The sequence below is a fragment of the Mya arenaria genome, chromosome 4 (genome assembly GCF_026914265.1).
Source record: "Mya arenaria isolate MELC-2E11 chromosome 4, ASM2691426v1".
Lineage (NCBI taxonomy): Eukaryota > Metazoa > Mollusca > Bivalvia > Myida > Myidae > Mya > Mya arenaria.
The window spans coordinates 19962633-19987877 of record NC_069125.1 but is presented as its reverse complement, the minus strand read 5'-3'; the positions used below and the strand labels follow the sequence as shown (position 1 = coordinate 19987877).

At 36.4% G+C, this 25245-nt stretch overlaps 1 pseudogene; it reads right to left on the bottom strand.

Annotated features, from left to right (window-relative positions):
• Positions 1 to 5308: 5308 nt before the first annotated feature.
• The window catches only part of LOC128230683 (prostaglandin F synthase 1-like), an 85133-nt pseudogene continuing 65196 nt past the window's right edge, over positions 5309 to 25245 (bottom strand).

The following is a 25245-nucleotide window of genomic DNA, read 5'->3' as shown; positions in this document are numbered from 1 at the left end:
TCCTTGTTTCGAAGTGGGTCAACTCATAATTTTCACTCCATGATACGATAGCTCGCTGGTATCGGATTGCGGTGATTAGCGCTGTCAAAGAATTACATCGAGCACCCGTATGTAACAAAGATCGATGCCAGATAATGAGCGATTTTTTTAAGGCTGTGAAGTTTACAAAATGACCTCTTTACTGGTTGATGCCCTAATAGGCATATATTTTAAATCACAACATACTGGTTGTCGCCCGAGTAGGAACATAATAGTGACATTTTGAACCTGAACTGAACACAGAGAGACCTCAGCCAACTGGTTGTCGAAATTTTATGATCATAAAAGCGACATTTTAGTCTTGAACAAGACATGTACGAGCCTTTACCTTAATAAACAGTGGCTTACACTATGATCTGGCGCCCTATAAAACATGTCCTGGGCCTGAGCGGAATATATAATGACATCATACTTGTCTGATAGTTGCCATAGTTTACTCATTATAGGGAGATACTAGACATGAACTTGACATATAGGGACCTCAGACTACTGGTTGTCGCACTAGTAGACACATGATTGAGACGTACTTGACCTGATATGAATATGCAGTGACCTCTATCATGACCTAGTGCCCTAGCAGGCATTAATAAGCGTCAAAAAGTAACAGGCCGTACTGCTTATTGCCCTAGTAGCTGTATTATTGGAACATACTGGGCCTGAGCAAACATATAATGGCCTGCGCGTACCGGTTGTCGCCCTCCTGGGCACATCTTGTGAATCAGCCTACTGGTTGTCTCCCTGTTCGGCACACAATAAAGACATACCAGACCTAATTAGAACACATATTGACCTCCGCTTACTGGCTGTCCAGGTAGGCATGCAATAAGGACATATGAGTCCTGAACTGAACAAAAATTGATATCCGCCTACTTGTTACCGCACTAGAGGACACAGTATAGGGATATACTAGGCTTGAACTAAACATTTAATGATTGTTGGAACATACCAGGTTGAACTGATCATACAGTGTCATCCTCGTTATGGATGACGCCCTAGCATATGCATGAAAGAGACATACTAGTCCTGAACAGAATGAATAATGACCTCCGGCATGACCTTGGATCCTAGCTTATACTAAGCCTAATCTGAACATATGGTGACCGCCGCCTATTGGTTGTCGTCCTAGTTTACACATAGAAGGGAAATACTAGACATGAAGTGCATGTACTTAGGCCATAACCCGGGGCCTTTGTTGGCACATATTAGGGACACAAATAACCTGGGCAAAAGGCTGGAAATATAGTAACCTCCTCCAGCTGGTTGCCCATCGAATAGGCACATATACTGGACGTATTAGGCCTGAGCTAAACCTTTGAAGACCTCCGCCTGCTAGTTGTCCTGCTAGTTGTCGACCTAGTACTAGTAAGCACATAACAGGGACAATACTAGCCATGAGTTTAACACATAGTGTCCTCTTCAGACTAATTATCGACCTTTTAGGTGCATACTAGGGACGAGACCTCATCTGAACACATTTTGTCTTACGCCTACTAGTAGTCACCCTGATAATCACATGACAGAGACATATTTGGTATAAGCTGAACATAAAGTGACATCCGCCTACTGGTTGGTGCCCTAGTAGGCTCATAGTAGGGACAAACTAGACTTGAACTGAACATATATTGACATCCGCCTACTGGTTTTTGTCATAGTAGGCACACGTACCGAAGATATAGTGACCTTTCCCTATTGATGTTCACCCAGATAGATATACTGGACCGTTGCTGAACATTGTATGACCTCCGCCTACTGGTTGACACCTTATGAAAATGATAGGGACATACTGGGACTAGGCTGAACATAAATGCATACTGGATGTCGATCTATTAGGCATACCAATAGGGACCTATAAATCCCTAAGCTATACATATAGAAACATCCGCTTACTGGTTGTCGCCTTCTATACCTAATGTTACCTCCATAGGCAATACTATTGGAATACAGTCCAAAGTAACGGTTAGCTTTATAGTACATAAAATATTATACAGTCAACAGATTTTGTATAATCACCGTATACAGCCGTTCATGCAGTAATATTCAGATGTAATGTGATCTAAGCTATGTGTAATTTACATTTTGTTTCGAAATTATATACCAATTGAATGAATTACATGGTATTTCAAATTAAGTTTCATTGACGCGTACCAAATAATACGTTTTCAATTATCTATACAGTCGAAACCCGTTTACTTGATATTTCAGGGACCGACTAAAATACTTCGAGCCTCGCGAATATCGAGCCAAGCGGTATTGCTTATGGTATGTGTATTTGTTTAGACGTAATACAAAGTCTAGTTAACCTTGTTTGTTGTTTGCTACGTTATCTCCGCAAAAGTAATTATTACCGCACACACATCGTACAGTTCATAACATGACGCATTTGATACTATGAAATCATTTGATTTTTTTAAATTTATTTACGCAATAAATAAACTCATCCATAGGAAAACAATAAACAAGCATTGCTGTATACTAAGTTAGGAATACGTACGAATAAATTAGGTTGTACCGAGTTCTCTCTAGATTGCTCACCATTTGACATTTGTATTAATTCGTTCATTTGGAGAAATATATATTTTTATGTGAATACGCCTTTTCAAAAGACCTTCAGATTTATACCTGTACTGCCATTAGAAGTAAAACGCTTATAAGATGATTTTGGACATACATATACATGTGGCATAATGCAAATGTTACGAAAGTTAAATTGGAGATGTTAATCCAACGTGTTCATGATCAATACGCACTATGTTGGTTTGAAGATGTTAATAATAGTAGAAAGCTACAATCGTATGTACTTATGAAGAAAAGTATTGTATGTGAACCCTATCTTAACTATATTAATAATATATTAATATCACGATTCAGATGTTCTTAACATAAACTTATGATTGATCAAAGGCATCGATAGAGCAGAAAGACTTGTGCACAAAGTGCAATATGTGTATTGTCGAAACAGAATATCATTTTCTACTAGTGTGTCAATATTATAAATAGCTGAGATCTACAAAATCTTAACCAAAATAGTATCGTTCTTGGCCGACTTTTCATAAATTTAAATCTTTAATGAATAGTAATCAAGGAGGTACGTTACATAAACTTGCAACAACAACAACAACAACAACAACAACAACTACCTTTATTTGCCATGGTAACATTTGTTTCTTGGTTATCATATAGATAGGTAAATCCAGTGTTGTTCAACAACGACTTTACATAATTTGTCCAATTGTAATTTAAGCCACTTTGAGCCATTGTTCTATATACCATTGCTGCATATGAATCCTTTTCAATGACAAGTTTGTTCCAGAAATTGATTATTCGTTTATTGATAGTCTTTTAATAGAATACCGGCCTAATTCTCAATAAAGCATATACTTTTTCTAGAATTTGTAATTTTACGTAAGAAATCCAAGTGAATTTTTTCATATCCATCAGTATTTTCAAAGCCGATTACTTCACAGCCATATGTAAGGAAAGGGAAATTTGATGGTCAAATAACTTAAGCTGTAAATCTATTGGCAGATCCAGATTATATATTATTTTATATAATAAGTGGAGTGCTTTTTTGCTTAATGAATTAAATGATCTTTCGCTTTATTGAAACTTTCTAGTTGGGCTAAATAGAATACCGAGATATTTATGATTATCTACTATTTCTAATAATTCATCGTTAATCTTAAATGAACAATTTCTCCATGTTCTTCTGTTGGTGTCGAATATCATAAACTTGTTTTATTTATATTGATGTGGAGTTTCCATGTGTTACAATATTCTTCAAAATCATTCAAGCATTTTTGAAATTTATTCGCTGACCTAGCAACCAAGATGGTATCGTCTGCGAATTACAAAACCAGGATATCAAAGTAGTGAATTAAGTCGTCTATAAAATATTCGATTTTAACTCCCTCATTATTTTTTTGATTTTAAGAAATCCAGTAAATCATTTAAGTAGTTAAGGGAAAAAGAATCGGTGATATGCTCTCTCCCTGCCTTAAACCAAGGTTACTGACAAAGAAATAGGACGTTTCCCCACAGGATTGAATGCAAGACTTTACGTTTGAGTACATGTTTCGGACTATTCTTAGTATTTTACCGTCAATCCCTAATGATATTAGTTTATTTAAAAGCTCATATCTCGGAACAAGGTTAAAACACAGTTACTTGGTATATGGACTGCATTTTTGGCCATTCGAGCGCTTGGTCCCTATGGTGATCTCTTGGACTGAGAATCATAAAACATGTGATTTAGTACTCTATGATACACATAATAAACAAATAATCCACTTTTGGTCGTTAATTTTACATATTTAATATTTTAAAATTTCATACAATCTTTATCATTCACAAGTTATGAAGGTTAGCGGGTTTCGGATTGAGACATATGTATGGAAACGAGCTCAGATCTACAAGATTTTTTCAATAAAACAAATGTATACGTCGCATGCATGTTCAGAAGAAAGTTATTTAAACCATTTAAAACATCATAATTTGTCAACATTGTTTCAGTACAACAACATATATCATATATTCTGGATAATTTGACCTCTGTTTTATACCACATACATTCAGGCAACCTTGTAAGTTAAAGAAAGACTTCTCACAACATGATTGGGTCACCGGACCCTTCCAATCCTATGCCGGTTTACTGTTTCCGGCGGTGCTACCAGGTCTGCCGGAAGTCCTCTCAGGGCGCTTGGGAGCATCGGTGGAAGCCTGTTTTTGTGTAGGCGCTTTACTGGGAGCACTGTTGCTACTGTTTTTGTTTGACCCTGTTGGTGTCACGCGACCGCGAGGGGCGGCACTACTTCCTGCTCTATGTGATGAAGCGTTTTTCGAGCCATTGTCCCGTGATGTTTTCCCTTCTGGTTCTGCTTCATTCGCACTCCTCGCGCTGGGGATCAACGCACTGGGCTCGGGTAGCTTTGGGGTTTCCTGGACGGTTTTACTCTCCGAAAGCCCCTGATCAGTCGGCGTCGTTTCAGTCAGTGATTCTCCGGAAGTTGCCGATTGCTTCGTTACCGGCGAATATGCTGCTTTTAGTAGTTCCGGCATTTCCCGTGGTAGTGACTGGTGTACGTCCATTCTCAGGAATTCATAAGCTCCCATTACACGTTTCTGAAGGTTGGTGGCTCTGCTTTCAGCAAGTACACTAGACCAATGGGGGGATCATGTCTCTTACTATTTCACCCTTGGCCACTAGGGCTGCAGGGAACCTAATTTTAACATTGTTATTTCCAAATTTGTTCATGTACTCCTTATACTCACTCTACAACATATGCCGCGCGTCCCTGATCTCTTTAGGGTAGTCTCGGTTGAGGCTCACCGTGGTGCCCTTTAGTTTGTAAGCATTCTTTATGATTTGATTTACTTGGCCTGGGTGTGGAAAGCTAACAAAGATTTGCCTGTGGCTGTGGGAGGTACCCTGACTATAGGACTTACGTCCCACCCTGTAGGCACTAATCACTGCAAAGTCCTCTTCATGAAGCTGGAGGTTATCCTTTATGACGCTCAGGACCAGTTCTGTGCAATTTTCTCCCACGACTTCCTGTAGGCCACCGATGAAAATGTTAGTTTCTTTCCGACGGGCTTCCAGATCAATGGATTTGTATTCCAATAGACGCAGTCGTTCGTCCACAATATCGTGCGAGGCAAGATTATAAATACACGATTGTTCTAGCCTATTTAGCCGTACATGTGTCAATTCAATGCCACCATGTTCTCGAGCAAATCATTTATTTTTACGTCTACAGGTAATTGTTTAAGTAAGTCAATATCGGCCAAAGACCCACTATTCCAAAGGTTCCCTGTCCCTGATACAGTATGTGAGGGGCTACTGTCTAGAGTACCAGGTTGTGGCGGAGGTGACCTTTCCCCACCCGTCGACTGTCACTGACAGTCAAAGTACTATAATTTACATTTGGAGAAGAGGTATGTTTTAGCACATATAAACCATACGTCCGTTGTTAAAGACATCTTAATTCTAATTAAAAAAAAAATAAAACTTGTAAAAACACTGAGTTCAGAAAGTCGACATATTATCATTCTGATTCAGTCTAATTTGTGAATTTTACAGAAATCAAATAAAGTATATGTATTCTTAATATTTGCCACTAATCACTGGAGCTCCAAAATTATTTTTACTATCTTAGTACTGTCAAATGGAAGCATACTTACCCCACCCACTAAGACTAAATGGCATTTCCATTTAGTTCCTCATTAGGACCCTTTTATGCCATTTTTATATTTTAATAAAATATATCATGTATAAAAATAACACTTACACACAAATAAGTGGTAATAATTCGCCCCATATTCTGTCTTTGGTCTAAAATATCGCTTGGTTGTTTGAACAACTCTTTGGTCGGCCATGATGGACTATTTTCTAATAACCCGTATTATTTCCGAGGTCAATTCCTGTTAGATACTGGCCGAGGTGTTCCGATTGTTCTTCTCCCTAAAACATTAAATACGAGCCTTTATGGTTGAAAAACACATACAACACGTTTCTATTATGGGCGCCGGCATGATGGACTATCTTTACAGACCCGTATTATTTCGGAGGTCGAATCAATTGGATAATTGCCGAGATGTTCCGATTGGATATTATATAATGTAATACTAAACGGAACAACGCCATCTCCCCCATACGACGTTGTTTCACCGAGGGAAATGGCCAAGATGCTCCGATTTATTACATACTTGAATGACGTATCGGGAAATATCGGAAAGTATTGGTCATGTATTCCGCTGTATTAATTGGAAGTTGTTCCTAAGCTGAAATAATAACAATGTTAATTGATTGTAGTGTTTTAACGTGTAATTTGTTTTACGTAGTTCAAATTGATTCCCAGTGAAGTTAAATTTTGCATGAATAATCAAGATTTCTATAAGAGTAAAGGCCTTTGGTTAAACTGTTGAATTAAAATGACTACGCAATCCACTTGCAATGCAGTAAAATGAAAGAATTATGACATTGTAAACCGTCCATATACTCCGAGGTTGTTTTCTATGAAAAATTGCCGAGGTGTTCCGATTGACCCCTGATTAGCCGATGCGTTATCTACGTAACAGATAGTACTGTCAATGGTCCATACTGCACTCAAATATAAAACATTCAATTAATAAAACATGCATTAATATACTTAAAACTTAAAGGGACTACTGTTTAAAATATAATTATTATATGCATACGCCCCACCAGGACAGCACCCACTAGAATACCAATATAATATATGCATACTTTAACTACGCCCCAACAGGACAGCACCTACTATAATACAAATATAATGCATGCATACTTTAACTTCGTCTTTCCAGGACAGCACCCACTAGAATACCAATATAATATATGCATACTTTAACTACGCCCCAACAGGACAGCACCTACTATAATACAAATATAATGTATGCATACTTTAATTGCGCCCCAACAGGACAGTACCTACTAGAATACACATATTGTGTATGCATTCGTTAACTACGCCCCACCAGGACAGAACCCACTAGAATACAAATATAATGTATGCATACTTTAGCTACACCCCACCAAGACGGTACCCACTAGAATACAAATACAATATATACATACTTAAACAACGCCCCACCATGACAGCAGCCACTAGAAAACAAATATAATGTATGCATACTTTAGCTACGCCCCACCAAGACGGTACCCACTAGAATACAAATACAATGTATGCATATTTAAACAACACCCCACCAGGACAGCAGCCACTAGAATACAAATATAATGTATGCATACTTAAAAATGCCCCAACAGAACAGCACCTACTAGAGCAGTATATATTTCAAGTAATCCGTGTTACTTTAGCGCACACTCAATTAAAGCATCAGCACATATTATACTGTGTATTGATTATATTGTATTCGAACACTGCTTTTTAGCCCCTGGACACGTGAATATTTAGGCATGAATAAATGGAGTGTCAGGTGGTCAGCATTGCATGTATATTGGTCAGTATTGATCAGGTGAAGGCAGGAGCGATACAAGGCGGATGTTTCGTAATGTCTGTCATTCGGACAAACGTTTCTGTTTATAGGTATTTGAGTGTGTTTTAAATGCATTATGCTTCCTGATATTACGATTGGTGGGACTATATATATAAATGAATTGTTATCCAAAGTGGAACTTCTCTGCGTATGAACGTCCATTGCGTCATCATCGCAGAAAAAACACGCAGGATCGAACATAATCCCCCGCGTACTGGCACAAAAACTACCCCCGCACCCCACGTCAAGTTGTCAACCCCACCACTGCTTTATGACACCGTAATGGTTTACAGGTAATTTCAATTTGCTCACAATTTAATAGTGTTAGTGTTTGTGGGTCAGAACCAGAGCGCCGTGCTAGTGTTTCCAGGTTTACCTAAATTACAATTTGTTGAAAGCCATCTCTTTTGTATTTTAATTCATGGCGAAAGTAAAACAATTAAAACGTTTTGCACAATTAAGATAAAAAAAAATCAAAACGCATGATTCGCTAAAAAGGTCATTTTATATTTCATGAGATTGAATTTAAAAAATACACGAGAAACAAACATGCATTTTCTTTTGGTCTTAGACTTCTTAGCATCTTTCCAAAGACCTCAAACCCGAGTACCAGAAAATATTTGATTCATTTCCGTGTACATGTTGTCATAAATATGATATTTCACATTAGTGCAGACATGTTCTGAAGCGGACTAAAATCGTTTCATTGAGATTACCGATACTATTTAAGGAAAGGCTTATGTAATATAAAATGAAAATTATTATGAAAGGTAATACAGTAAAGGTATGTCAAAATCTCAAGTACCTGTATGTTATCCAGGATGAACTCTTTATATGGCTCAATACCACAGTTATCTCCCCCACCCCTCCGTTGTCCAAGATCCGGATGTTAATGCAGGAAAAAAGAGTGCTTGTGTTCAAATATCAATAGTTTATTAATAAAAAAGGAAGAAACGGGTGCTCAGATCATGCTAAGTGGTCCATACTGACGGGTGGTTGTGTTAGTCAGTGAATGTATTAAAATAATGCAATGTAACATTTATAATTCTTTATTAATTAATATCAGAAAATACAGGGTGACGAGCAGATAAACCACAAGTAATCCGACAATCCCACTCTAAATGTCCTTTCACCTCTAAGATACCATGAGATGGAGATTTAGCAGGATCAACATATTCCTCAGCAGTGTAATGAGATTCACGATTCATTACAATTTTAAAAGGTTCATAATTATTTACAACAGGAGCCCCATTAGTGGGATTGATTTGACACTGAGTATTATCATTCAAAAGTGATTTAAGACCAGCATCAATCATTTCATTGTTTTGCAAAATCAATTGAATAAACTCAATAACAGAAATCTTTTTTTTTGTTTTGTGCTTCATTCAAGAGCTGTAGCCAGGTTCTAGAAGGATGAGCCTTGAATTTCCTGAATATCTTGAAGGATGGTTTGTGAGATCCCATCACAAGAGTTTTGGCCTTGTACAACTTCTGTTCGTCTCCTTCTGGCATACCACGATTTTTAAACTTATTGTCATAGTCGACGACATACCGAATATCTTGTCTGGTTTTCACCTTTGTTTCACAATTGGTAACCATCTGGTTGGTATGAGTTAGTTGAGAGCCGTAAGTTATAGTTCCTTACATTGGAAGTTGAACAGTTCACACTTCACATAATCGAACTTATATTGTTCGTAATTCAAACAAAGGCTTTGCATCATTGGTGAAAATTCATTCTTACCAAAACTTGTCTTGGCAATGTGAAATGGCCAAATCCTAGCAACATTGTAATCAGCCTGAGCCTTTGTCAAAGTATCGTGAAGATAATGTCTAGCAGAGTGAACTAATTTTATTTTTCTACTTTTGGCTACGCCAAAGCGCTTCCGCTTATTATACGACAAACGACCCCTTGTCGATCGCCTGAAAGATCGCTTCTTCCTAGCAAAACGACTTCGACGAGTATACAAATTTTTACGAAATCTCTGGATTCTAGTATATCCAGTTCTCCTGCGTTTTGCTAAAGACGTGTTCCCAGCGAGCGTAGATTTGCGTTTAAGTCCAGCCATTATTAATGCTGATTTGTGATAAATACATATGTCGGGAAATGATACTTACACATTCATATCTTTACAAAATATTTTTTCTATTATTTAAACATAATTTATTCAAGAATGTACATATCTGTTACATTGGTTTATGAAACTAAACATAAAAGGTTATGTTAGTTCACTCAAACTAAAAGTAAATATCTCTCTACTGTACCTTTTATCCCGACCTAAATGTTACCCTTGTATATCCTCCGTTGATACGAACGTTTGATAGCAGTCAATAGTTTGGTCATAATTGGAAGGTAATTTGGGATCATTAGATGCGATTTGGGGATCTCAAATTTCTATCTATAAACCATTAAAGGTAAGTTTGGGCATTTTCTGTTTTTAAAAATATAAAATGCTACTGTTTCTGCTGAACATGTAATATTTTGCTACTGTTTCTTATATTTTGGGCAATTTTTATTCGAAACTGGTGGCCACACCCTCGAATTCAAATCAGCGCCAAGGCTTCAAACCTGTTGTCTGCTAGCCGGTGTTTATCAATATCGTACGCAGTATTCTCCCTTGACAAGCAGAACGGATATCTGCATATGACTGGAACTCAACAATATACACTTTTTTAATTGCACTTTCTTACCTCTCCTTTTTTGGTAGATTTGACCAAATTGCAATTATCCATTGGATTTCGTTAAATGAAAACAATAGAAAATACATTATTTACAAATAATTAACATTTTATTTACCGAAATGATATTTTTTATGGTCACGGGATTTGCATGGTGTATACTTAAAACACCTTAGCGATGCACAAAGGAATATTCACATCCTTAATGTGCCTAAAGCAGAGTTTTTCCAGCACAATGGCCTTTGTGGGGTTAAAGTGTGCCCAAATGCCTACCACTCTGGCATAGTGGCAATACCCATAATTGTTTCACGTGCACGCACCAGAGCCTCCAACATGAGCCATAATAGCGTATTTAGCGATGCATAAGGCAATGTTCACTTGCTTAATGTGCCAAAACCAGAGTTTTCCCAACACAATGTGGGGTTAAACAGGCTACATCGGCTACATAGGCTGTATGTTGTAGCCTGTTTACTACACAGGCTACAAGGCTAAATCGGCTACATAGGCTGTATGTTGTAGCCTGTTTGCTACACAGGCTACAAGGCTAAATCGGCTACATAGGCTGTATGTTGTAGCCTGTTTACTACACAGGCTACAAGGCTAAATCGGCTACATAGGCTGTATGTTGTAGCCTGTTTACTACACAGGCTACAAGGCTAAATCGGCTACATAGGCTGTATGTTGTAGCCTGTTTGCTACACAGGCTACAAGGCTAAATCGGCTACATAGGCTGTATGTTGTAGCCTGTTTACTACACAGGCTACAAGGCTAAATCGGCTACATAGGCTGTATGTTGTAGCCTGTTTACTACACAGGCTACACAGGCTACATCGGCTACATAGGTTGCATCTTGTAGCCTTTTCACTACACAGGCTACATCGGCTACATCGGCTACCTAGGCTAACTTCAAAGACATAGCTGGACATAACATTTTTTCCGATCTTAAGCGTCGCTTGTTTACATTTAAATGTATAGGTAAATTAATAAGTAGTTTAGAACCTATTTGTCATATATTTAATAAATTTCGATATGAACTAATGATATTAGTTTATTACCACATGCAAATCATTTGTTTAACATTTCCTTGTTTAATTATGATAGTTGTTGTATATCGTATAAGCTCTATATTAAATTATAAGTATATCTTGACAACAGTTCAATGTTTGACATAACAACCGAAACTGACCTTCAAGCAACCGGGAGTAATGCCTTTCGAATGGAGTAAGCTAGGGTGAAGAAGAAGAAGAAAAAGATATTCACATTGCAAAAAAGGCTGATTAATCGATTCGTTAATACTTTTCAAGTTTTGCCCATTCAAAATGAATTAATCTAATTTACTCAGGTTGGCGGGATGGGGCTTCACTAGCACTGGAGTTCGCTTCCTATGCTGCTGTGGACAAAACCTTCAACAAAGATATGTTTCATTTTGCTAGCTTTTTCAGAAGTTGTTGAAAGTCGGAAAATCTGTTTCAATCAATACGCCAAATTTTCTTTTTCTTTTTTAAAAATACACATAATGAATAGGCATTTTCTGTTGGTTTTTGAAATCTTACAGTGAACATGCTAAAAGGCACCAGCATTGTTCCCAAGATCTCTTTAACCGAACCCGTGTAGTAGAAAATGTTTATTTAGTTTTCGTGTATTTCAATAAATATAGTATTGTATATAAGATGGGGCTTGGTCTTTTAGATTGGATGTTATTAATAATATACTCAACACATGGAAAGGCTTTAGAAAACCTGTTGTTGTTGTTTTTTGATAATACTAGTTTATAAGCACTTTTACTTATATGTTTAATATTTGTTTGTATTATTATTGTACTTGCTTTAATTATATATAAACTTTTATAGGGGAACATGTGGTGATGCTTCTGTTCAAATGTTTCAGCGTCCACTCTACCGGAAGGGTCCAACCATCCACCCGAAGAGATGCCCCTTGCAGTGGAGTTGGCTACTGATGACAACCCACCAATGAGGCGATGGCTCATATCGGGACTGGGTAAGGTAAGAATAAGTCTTCAAATCTTATTCAAACATATATATTTATTGGTAATAAAAGATAATGATAATATTGATGAGTAAAATGCGTCCAGTTAGTGAGTGTTCAAGGGCTTAATATGTAATAGATGGTGAATATAGTCTTGCATTCGGAGAATGATGATGAGGAGGTAGGTGAGAATAAGGAAGGGGATGGGGAAGAAAAAGAAGAAGAATGCTTCTGCTGCTGCTGCTGCTGCTGTTGCTGCTGCTGATGATGAAGATGAAAAAAGTGATTATGACAGATGAAGATTATGACAGATGAAGACGATTATGACAGATGAAGAATATGACGGATGAAGACGTTGATGATAGTGATGAGGATTAAGAGGGGGGGTGAGAAGAAGAAGAAGAAGAAGAAGAAGAAGAAGAAGAAGAAGAAGAAGAAGAAGAAGAAGAAGAAGAAGAAGAAGAAGAAGAAGAAGAAGAAGAAAAGATTATTGCTTACTTGTGCATTCAAGATATTCATATTGCAAAAAAGGCTGATTAATCGATTCGTTAATACTTTTCAAGTTTTGCTCATTCAAAATGAATTAATCTAATTTACTCAGGTTGGCGGGATGGGGCTTCACTAGCACTGGAGTTCGCTTCCTATGCTGCTGTGGACAAAACCTTCAACAAAGATATGTTTCATTTTGCTAGCTTTTTTAGGAGTTGTTGAAGTCGGAAAATCTGTTTCAATCAATAAGCCAAATTTTCTTTTTCTTTTTTAAAAATACACATAATGAATAGGCATTTTCTGTTGGTTTTTGAAATCTTACAGTGAACATGCTAAAAGGCACCAGCATTGTTCCCAAGATCTCTTTAACCGAACCCGTGTAGTAGAAAATGTTTATTTAGTTTTCGTGTATTTCAATAAATATAGTATTGTATATAAGATGGGGCTTGTTTTTTTTTAGATTGGATGTTATTAATAATATACTCAACACATGGAAAGGCTTTAGAAAACCTGTTGTTGTTGTTTTTTGATAATACTAGTTTATAAGCACTTGTTTAATATTTGTTTGTATTATTATTGTACTTGCTTTAATTATATATAAACTTTTGTAGGGGAACATGTGGTGATGCTTCTGTTCAAATGTTTCAGCGTCCACTCTACCGGAAGGTTCCAACCATCCACCCGAAGAGATGCCCCTTGCAGTGGAGTTGGCTACTGATGACAACCCACCAATGAGGCGATGGCTCATATCGGGACTGGGTAAGGTAAGAATAGGTCTTCAAACCTTATTCAAACATATATATTTATTGGTAATAAAAGATAATGATAATATTGATGAGTAAAATGCGTCCAGTTAGTGAGTGTTCAAGGGCTTAATATGTAATAGATGGTGATTATAGTCTTGCATTCGGAGAATGATGATGAGGAGGTAGGTGAGGATAAGGATGAAGATGAGGACGAAAAAGAAGAATGCTGCTGCTGCTGCTTCTGCTGCTTCTGCTGCTGTTGCTGCTGCTGCTGCTGATGATGATGATGGAAAAAGTGATTATGACAGATGAAGATTATGACAGATGAAGACGATTATGACAGATGAAGATTATGACGGATGAAGACGTTGATGATAGTGATGAGGATTAAGAGGGGGGTGAGAAGAAGAAGAAAAATAAGAAGAAGAAGAAGAAGAAGAAGAAGAAGAAGAAGAAGAAGAAGAAGAAGAAGAAGAAGAAGAAGAAGAAGAAGAAGAAGAAGAAGAAAAGATTATTGCTTACTTGTGCATTCAAGATATTCATATTGCAAAAAAGGCTGATTAATCGATTCGTTAATACTTTTCAAGTTTTGCCCATTCAAAATGAATTAATCTTATTTACTCAGGTTGGCGGGATGGGGCTTCACTAACACTGGAGTTCGCTTCCTATGCTGCTGTGGACAAAACTTTCAACAAAGATATGTTTCATTTTGCTAGCTTTTTTAGAAGTTGTTGAAAGTCGGAAAATCTGTTTCAATCAATAAGCCAAATTTTCTTTTTCTTTTTTAAAAATACACATAATGAATAGGCATTTTCTGTTGGTTTTTGAAATCTTACAGTGAACATGCTAAAAGGCACCAGCATTGTTCCCAAGATCTCTTTAACCGAACCCGTGTAGTAGAAAATGTTTATTTAGTTTTCGTGTATTTCAATAAATATAGTATTGTATATAAGATGGGGCTTGGTATTGTTTAGATTGGATGTTATTAATAATATACTCAACACATGGAAAGGCTTTAGAAAACCTGTTGTTGTTGTTTTTTGATAATACTAGTTTATAAGCACTTTTACTTATATGTTTAATATTTGTTTGTATTATTATTGTACTTGCTTTAATTATATATAAACTTTTATAGGGGAACATGTGGTGATGCTTCTGTTCAAATGTTTCAGCTTCCACTCTACCGGAAGGGTCCAACAATCCACCCGAAGAGATGCCCCTTGCAGTGGAGTTGGCTACTGATGACAACCCACCAATGAGGCGATGGCTCATATCGGGACTGGGTAAGGTAAGAATAGGTCTTGAAACCTTATTCAAACATATATATTTATTGGTAATAAAAGATAATGATAATATTGATGAGTAAAATGCGTCCAGTTAGTGAGTGTTCAAGGGCTTAATATGTAATAGATGGTGATTATAGTCTTGCATTCGGAGAATGATGATGAGGAGGTAGGTGAGGATAAGGATGAAGATGAGGACGAAAAAGAAGAAGAATGCTTCTGCTGCTGCTGCTGCTTCTGCTGCTGTTGCTGCTGCTGCTGCTGCTGCTGATGATGATGATGAAAAAAGTGATTATGACAGATGAAGATTATGACAGATGAAGACGATTATGACAGATGAAAATTATGACGGATGAAGACGTTGATGATAGTGATGAGGATTAAGAGGGGGTGAGAAGAAGAAGAAGAAGAAGAAGAAGAAGAAGAAGAAGAAGAAGAAGAAGAAGAAGAAGAAGAAGAAGAAGAAGAAGAAGAAGAAGAAGATGAAAAGATTATTGCTTACTTGTGCATTCAAGATATTCATATTGCAAAAAAGGCTGATTAATCGATTCGTTCATACTTTTCAAGTTTTGCCCATTCAAAATGAATTAATCTAATTTACTCAGGTTGGCGGGATGGGGCTTCACTAGCACTGGAGTTCGCTTCCTATGCTGCTGTGGACAAAACCTTCAACAAAGATATGTTTCATTTTGCTAGCTTTTTTAGAAGTTGTTGAAAGTCGGAAAATCTGTTTCAATCAATAAGCCAAATTTTCTTTTTCTTTTTTAGAAATACACATAATGAATAGGCATTTTCTGTTGGTTTTTGAAATCTTACAGTGAACATGCTAAAAGGCACCAGCATTGTTCCCAAGATCTCTTTAACCGAACCCGTGTAGTAGAACATGTTTATTTAGTATTCGTGTATTTCAATAAACATAGTATTGTATATAAAATGGGGCTTGTTTTTTTTAGATTGGATGTTATTAATAATATACTCAACACATGGAAAGGCTTTAGAAAACCTGTTGTTGTTGTTTTTTGATAATACTAGTTTATAAGCACTTTTACTTATATGTTTAATATTTGTTTGTATTATAATTGTACTTGCTTTAATTATATATAAACTTTTATAGGGAAACATGTGGTGATGCTTCTGTTCAAATGTTTCAGCGTCCACTCTACCGGAAGGGTCCAACCATCCACCCGAAGAGATGCCCCTTGCAGTGGAGTTGGCTACTGATGACAACCCACCAATGAGGCGATGGCTCATATCGGGACTGGGTAAGGTAAGAATAAGTCTTCAAATCTTATTCAAACATATATATTTATTGGTAATAAAAGATAATGATAATATTGATGAGTAAAATGCGTCCAGTTAGTGAGTGTTCAAGGGCTTAATATGTAATAGATGGTGAATATAGTCTTGCATTCGGAGAATGATGATGAGGAGGTAGGTGAGAATAAGGATGAAGATGAGGAAGAAAAAGAAGAAGAATGCTTCTGCTGCTGCTGCTGCTTCTGCTGCTGCTGCTGCTTCTGCTGCTGTTGCTGCTGCTGATGATGAAGATGAAAAAAGTGATTATGACAGATGAAGATTATGACAGATGAAGACGATTATGACAGATGAAGAATATGACGGATGAAGACGTTGATGATAGTGATGAGGATTAAGAGGGGGGTGAGAAGAAGAAGAAGAAGAAGAAAAGAAGAAGAAGAAGAAGAAGAAGAAGAAGAAGAAGAAGAAGAAGAAGAAGAAGAAGAAGAAGAAGAAGAAGAAGAAGAAGAAGAAGAAGAAGATTATTGCTTACTTGTGCATTCAAGATATTCATATTGCAAAAAAGGCTGATTAATCGATTCGTTAGTACTTTTCAAGTTTTGCCCATTCAAAATGAATTAATCTAATTTACTCAGGTTGGCGGGATGGGGCTTCACTAGCACTGGAGTTCGCTTCCTATGCTGCTGTGGACAAACCCTTCAACAAAGATATGTTTCATTTTGCTAGCTTTTTCAGAAGTTGTTGAAAGTCGGAAAATCTGTTTCAATCAATAAGCCAAATTTTCTTTTTCTTTTTTAAAAATACACATAATGAATAGGCATTTTCTGTTGGTTTTTGAAATCTTACAGTGAACATGCTAAAAGGCACCAGCATTGTTCCCAAGATCTCTTTAACCGAACCCGTGTAGTAAAAAATGTTTATTTAGTTTTCGTGTATTTCAATAAATATAGTATTTATATAAGATGGGGCTTGGTTTTTTTAGATTGGATGTTATTAATAATATACTCAACACATGGAAAGGCTTTAGAAAACCTGTTGTTGTTGTTTTTTGATAATACTAGTTTATAAGGACTTTTACTTATATGTTTAATATTTGTTTGTATTATTATTGTACTTGCTTTAATTATATATAAACTTTTATAGGGGAACATGTGGTGATGCTTCTGTTCAAATGTTTCAGCGTCCACTCTACCGGAAGGGTCCAACCATCCACCCGAAGAGATGCCCCTTGCAGTGGAGTTGGCTACTGATGACAACCCACCAATGAGGCGATGGCTCATATCGGGACTGGGTAAGGTAAGAATAAGTCTTCAAATCTTATTCAAACATATATATTTATTGGTAATAAAAGATAATGATAATATTGATGAGTAAAATGCGTCCAGTTAGTGAGTGTTCAAGGGCTTAATATGTAATAGATGGTGAATATAGTCTTGCATTCGGAGAATGATGCTGAGGAGGTAGGTGAGAATAAGGATGAAGATGAGGAAGAAAAAGAAGAAGAATGCTTCTGCTGCTGCTGCTGCTTCTGCTGCTGTTGCTGCTGCTGATGATGAAGATGAAAAAAGTGATTTATGACAGATGAAGATTATGACAGATGAAGACGATTATGACAGATGAAGAATATGACGGATGAAGACGTTGATGATAGTGATGAGGATTAAGAGGGGGGGTGAGAAGAAGAAGAAGAAGAAGAAGAAGAAGAAGAAGAAGAAGAAGAAGAAGAAGAAGAAGAAGAAGAAGAAGAAGAACAGATTATTGCTTACTTGTGCATTCAAGATATTCATATTGCAAAAAAGGCTGATTAATCGATTCGTTAATACTTTTCAAGTTTTGCCCATTCAAAATGAATTAATCTAATTTACTCAGGTTGGCGGGATGGGGCTTCACTAGCACTGGAGTTCGCTTCCTATGCTGCTGTGGACAAAACCTTCAACAAAGATATGTTTCATTTTGCTAGCTTTTTTAGGAGTTGTTGAAGTCGGAAAATCTGTTTCAATCAATAAGCCAAATTTTCTTTTTCTTTTTTAAAAATACACATAATGAATAGGCATTTTCTGTTGGTTTTTGAAATCTTACAGTGAACATGCTAAAAGGCACCAGCATTGTTCCCAAGATCTCTTTAACCGAACCCGTGTAGTAGAAAATGTTTATTTAGTTTTCGTGTATTTCAATAAATATAGTATTGTATATAAGATGGGGCTTGTTTTTTTTATAGATTGGATGTTATTAATAATATACTCAACACATGGAAAGGCTTTAGAAAACCTGTTGTTGTTGTTTTTTTGATAATACTAGTTTATAAGCACTTGTTTAATATTTGTTTGTATTATTATTGTACTTGCTTTAATTATATATAAACTTTTGTAGGGGAACATGTGGTGATGCTTCTGTTCAAATGTTTCAGCGTCCACTCTACCGGAAGGTTCCAACCATCCACCCGAAGAGATGCCCCTTGCAGTGGAGTTGGCTACTGATGACAACCCACCAATGAGGCGATGGCTCATATCGGGACTGGGTAAGGTAAGAATAGGTCTTGAAACCTTATTCAAACATATATATTTATTGGTAATAAAAGATAATGATAATATTGATGAGTAAAATGCGTCCAGTTAGTGAGTGTTCAAGGGCTTGATATGTAATAGATGGTGATTATAGTCTTGCATTCGGAGAATGATGATGAGGAGGTAGGTGAGGATAAGGATGAAGATGAGGACGAAAAAGAAGAATGCTGCTGCTGCTGCTTCTGCTGCTTCTGCTGCTGTTGCTGCTGCTGCTGCTGCTGCTGATGATGATGATGGAAAAAGTGATTATGACAGATGAAGATTATGACAGATGAAGACGATTATGACAGATGAAGATTATGACGGATGAAGACGTTGATGATAGTGATGAGGATTAAGAGGGGGGTGAGAAGAAGAAGAAGAAGAAGAAGAAGAAGAAGAAGAAGAAGAAGAAGAAGAAGAAGAAGAAGAAGAAGAAGAAGAAAAGATTATTGCTTACTTGTGCATTCAAGATATTCATATTGCAAAAAAGGCTGATTAATCGATTCGTTAATACTTTTCAAGTTTTGCCCATTCAAAATGAATTAATCTAATTTACTCAGGTTGGCGGGATGGGGCTTCACTAGCACTGGAGTTCGCTTCCTATGCTGCTGTGGACAAAACCTTCAACAAAGATATGTTTCATTTTGCTAGCTTTTTTAGAAGTTGTTGAAAGTCGGAAAATCTGTTTCAATCAATAAGCCAAATTTTCTTTTTCTTTTTTAAAAATACACATAATGAATAGGCATTTTCTGTTGGTTTTTGAAATCTTACAGTGAACATGCTAAAAGGCACCAGCATTGTTCCCAAGATCTCTTTAACCGAACCCGTGTAGTAGAAAATGTTTATTTAGTATTCGTGTATTTCAATAAATATAGTATTGTATATAAGATGGGGCTTGTTTTTTTTAGATTGGATGTTATTAATAATATACTCAACACATGGAAAGGCTTTAGAAAACCTGTTGTTGTTGTTTTTTGATAATACTAGTTTATAAGCACTTGTACTTATATTAATATTGTTTGTATTATTATTGTACTTGCTTTAATTATATATAAACTTTTAGTAGGGGAACATGTGGTGATGCTTCTGTTCAAATGTTTCAGCGTCCACTCTACCGGAAGGGTCCAACCATCCACCCGAAGAGATGCCCCTTGCAGTGGAGTTGGCTACTGATGACAACCCACCAATGAGGCGATGGCTCATATCGGGACTGGGTAAGGTAAGAATAAGTCTTCAAATCTGATTCAAACATATATATTTATTGGTAATAAAAGATAATGATAATATTGATGAGTAAAATGCGTCCAGTTAGTGAGTGTTCAAGGGCTTAATATGTAATAGATGGTGATTATAGTCTTGCATTCGGAGAATGATGATGAGGAGGTAGGTGAGGATAAGGATGAAGATGAGGACGAAAAAGAAGAAGAATGCTTCTGCTGCTGCTGCTGCTTCTGCTGTTGTTGCTGCTGCTGATGATGATGATGATGAAAAAAGTGATTATGACAGATGAAGATTATGACAGATGAAGACGATTATGACAGATGAAGATTATGACGGATGAAGACGTTGATGATAGTGATGAGGATTAAGAGGGGGGGTGAGAAGAAGAAGAAGAAGAAGAAGAAGAAGAAGAAGAAGAAGAAGAAGAAGAAGAAGAAGAAGAAGAAGAAGAAGAAGAAGAAGGAAAGATTATTGCTTACTTGTGCATTCAAGATATTTCATATTGCAAAAAAGGCTGATTAATCGATTCGTTAATACTTTTCAAGTTTTGCCCATTCAAAATGAATTAATCTAATTTACTCAGGTTGGCGGGATGGGGCTTCACTAGCACTGGAGTTCGCTTCCTATGCTGCTGTGGACAAAACCTTCAACAAAGATATGTTTCATTTTGCTAGCTTTTTTAGAAGTTGCTGAAAGTCGGAAAATCTGTTTCAATCAATAAGCCAAATTTTCTTTTTCTTTTTTAAAAATACACATAATGAATAGGCATTTTCTGTTGGTTTTTGAAATCTTACAGTGAACATGCTAAAAGGCACCAGCATTGTTCCCAAGATCTCTTTAACCGAACCCGTGTAGTAGAAAATGTTTATTTAGTTTTCGTGTATTTCAATAAATATAGTATTGTATATAAGATGGGGCTTGTTTTTTTTAGATTGGATGTTATTAATAATATACTCAACACATGGAAAGGCTTTAGAAAACCTGTTGTTGTTGTTTTTTTGATAATACTAGTTTATAAGCACTTTAGTTTAATATTTGTTTGTATTATTATTGTACTTGCTTTAATTATATATAAACTTTTGTAGGGGAACATGTGGTGATGCTTCTGTTCAAATGTTTCAGCGTCCACTCTACCGGAAGGTTCCAACCATCCACCCGAAGAGATGCCCCTTGCAGTGGAGTTGGCTACTGATGACAACCCACCAATTAGGCGATGGCTCATATCGGGACTGGGTAAGGTAAGAATAGGTCTTGAAACCTTATTCAAACATATATATTTATTGGTAATAAAAGATAATGATAATATTGATGAGTAAAATGCGTCCAGTTAGTGAGAGTTTAAGGGCTTAATATGTAATAGATGGTGATTATAGTCTTGCATTCGGAGAATGATGATGAGGAGGTAGGTGAGGATAAGGATGAAGATGAGGACGAAAAAGAAGAAGAATGCTTCTGCTGATGCTGCTGCTTCTGCTGCTGTTGCTGATGCTGCTGCTGCTGATGATGATGATGATGAAAAAAGTGATTATGACAGATGAAGATTATGACAGATGAAGACGATTATGACAGATGAAGATTATGACGGATGAAGACGTTGATGATAGTGATGAGGATTAAGAGTGGGTGAGAAGAAGAAGAAGAAGACGAAGAAGAAGAAGAAGAAGAAGAAGAAGAAGAAGAAGAAGAAGAAGAAGAAGAAGAAGAAGAAGAAGAAGAAGAAGAAGAAGAAGAAGAAAAGATTATTGCTTACTTGTGCATTCAAGATATTCATATTGCAAAAAAGGCTGATTAATCGATTCGTTAATACTTTTCAAGTTTTGCCCATTCAAAATGAATTAATCTAATTTACTCAGGTTGGCGGGATGGGGCTTCACTAGCACTGGAGTTCGCTTCCTATGCTGCTGTGGACAAAACCTTCAACAAAGATATGTTTCATTTTGCTAGCTTTTTTAGAAGTTGTTGAAAGTCGGAAAATCTGTTTCAACCAATAAGCCAAATTTTCTTTTTCTTTTTTAAAAATACACATAATGAATAGGCATTTTCTGTTGGTTTTTGAAATCTTACAGTGAACATGCTAAAAGGCACCAGCATTGTTCCCAAGATCTCTTTAACCGAACCCGTGTAGTAGAAAATGTTTATTTAGTTTTCGTGTATTTCAATAAATATAGTATTGTATATAAGATGGGGCTTGTTTTTTTAGATTGGATGTTATTAATAATATACTCAACACATGGAAAGGCTTTAGAAAACCTGTTGTTGTTGTTTTTTGATAATACTAGTTTATAAGCACTTTTACTTATATGTTTAATATTTGTTTGTATTATTATTGTACTTGCTTTAATTATATATAAACTTTTATAGGGGAACATGTGGTGATGCTTCTGTTCAAATGTTTCAGCGTCCACTCTACCGGAAGGGTCCAACCATCCACCCGAAGAGATGCCCCTTGCAGTGGAGTTGGCTACTGATGACAACCCACCAATGAGGCGATGGCTCATATCGGGACTGGGTAAGGTAAGAATAGGTCTTCAAACCTTATTCAAACATATATATTTATTGGTAATAAAAGATAATGATAATATTGATGAGTAAAATGCGTCCAGTTAGTGAGTGTTCAAGGGCTTAATATGTAATAGATGGTGATTATAGTCTTGCATTCGGAGAACTGATGATGAGGAGGTAGGTGAGGATAAGGATGAAGATGAGGACGAAAAAGAAGAAGAATGCTTCTGCTGCTGCTGCTGCTTCTGCTGTTGTTGCTGCTGCTGATGATGATGATGATGAAAAAAGTGATTATGACAGATGAAGATTATGACAGATGAAGACGATTATGACAGATGAAGATATGACGGATGAAGACGTTGATGATAGTGATGAGGATTAAGAGGGGGTGAGAAGAAGAAGAAGAAGAAGAAGAAGAAGAAGAAGAAGAAGAAGAAGAAGAAGAAGAAGAAGAAGAAGAAGAAGAAGAAAAGATTATTGCTTACTTGTGCATTCAAGATATTCATATTGCAAAAAAGGCTGATTAATCGATTCGTTAATACTTTTCAAGTTTTGCTCATTCAAAATGAATTAATCTAATTTACTCAGGTTGGCGGGATGGGGCTTCACTAGCACTGGAGTTCGCTTCCTATGCTGCTGTGGACAAAACCTTCAACAAAGATATGTTTCATTTTGCTAGCTTTTTTAGAAGTTGCTGAAAGTCGGAAAATCTGTTTCAATCAATAAGCCAAATTTTCTTTTTCTTTTTTAAAAATACACATAATGAATAGGCATTTTCTGTTGGTTTTTGAAATCTTACAGTGAACATGCTAAAAGGCACCAGCATTGTTCCCAAGATCTCTTTAACCGAACCCGTGTAGTAGAAAATGTTTATTTAGTTTTCGTGTATTTCAATAAATATAGTATTGTATATAAGATGGGGCTTGGTCTTTTAGATTGGATGTTATTAATAATATACTCAACACATGGAAAGGCTTTAGAAAACCTGTTGTTGTTGTTTTTTTGATAATACTAGTTTATAAGCACTTTTACTTATATGTTTAATATTTGTTTGTATTATTATTGTACTTGCTTTAATTATATATAAACGTTTATAGGGGAACATGTGGTGATGCTTCTGTTCAAATGTTTCAGCGTCCACTCTACCGGAAGGGTCCAACCATCCACCCGAAGAGATGCCCCTTGCAGTGGAGTTGGCTACTGATGACAACCCACCAATGAGGCGATGGCTCATATCGGGACTGGGTAAGGTAAGAATAGGTCTTGAAACCTTATTCAAACATATATATTTATTGGTAATAAAAGATAATGATAATATTGATGAGTAAAATGCGTCCAGTTAGTGAGTGTTCAAGGGCTTAATATGTAATAGATGGTGATTATAGTCTTGCATTCGGAGAATGATGATGAGGAGGTAGGTGAGGATAAGGATGAAGATGAGGACGAAAAAGAAGAAGAATGCTTCTGCTGCTGCTTCTGCTGCTTCTGCTGCTGTTGCTGCTGCTGCTGCTGATGATGATGATGATGAAAAAGTGATTATGACAGATGAAGATTATGACAGATGAAGACGATTATGACAGATGAAGATTATGACGGATGAAGACGTTGATGATAGTGATGAGGATTAAGAGGGGGGTGAGAAGAAGAAGAAGAAGAAGAAGAAGAAGAAGAAGAAGAAGAAGAAGAAGAAGAAGAAGAAGAAGAAGAAGAAGAAGAAGAAGATGAAGAAGAAGAAGAAGAAAAGATTATTGCTTACTTGTGCATTCAAGATATTCATATTGCAAAAAAGGCTGATTAATCGATTCGTTAATACTTTTCAAGTTTTGCCCATTCAAAATGAATTAATCTAATTTACTCAGGTTGGCTGGATGGGGCTTCACTAGCACTGGAGTTCGCTTCCTATGCTGCTGTGGACAAAACCTTCAACAAAGATATGTTTCATTTTGCTAGCTTTTTTAGAAGTTGTTGATAGTCGGAAAATCTGTTTCAATCAATAAGCCAAATTTTCTTTTTCTTTTTTAAAAATACACATAATGAATAGGCATTTTCTGTTGGTTTTTGAAATCTTACAGTGAACATGCTAAAAGGCACCAGCATTGTTCCCAAGATCTCTTTAACCGAACCCGTGTAGTAGAAAATGTTTATTTAGTTTTCGTGTATTTCAATAAATATAGTATTGTATATAAGATGGGGCTTGTTTTTTTTAGATTGGATGTTATTAATAATATACTCAACACATGGAAAGGCTTTAGAAAACCTGTTGTTGTTTTTTTTTGATAATACTAGTTTATAAGCACTTTTACTTATGTTTAATATTTGTTTGTATTATTATTGTACTTGCTTTAATTATATATAAACTTTTATAGGGGAACATGTGGTGATGCTTCTGTTCAAATGTTTCAGCGTCCACTCTACCGGAAGGTTCCAACCATCCACCCGAAGAGATGCCCCTTGCAGTGGAGTTGGCTACTGATGACAACCCACCAA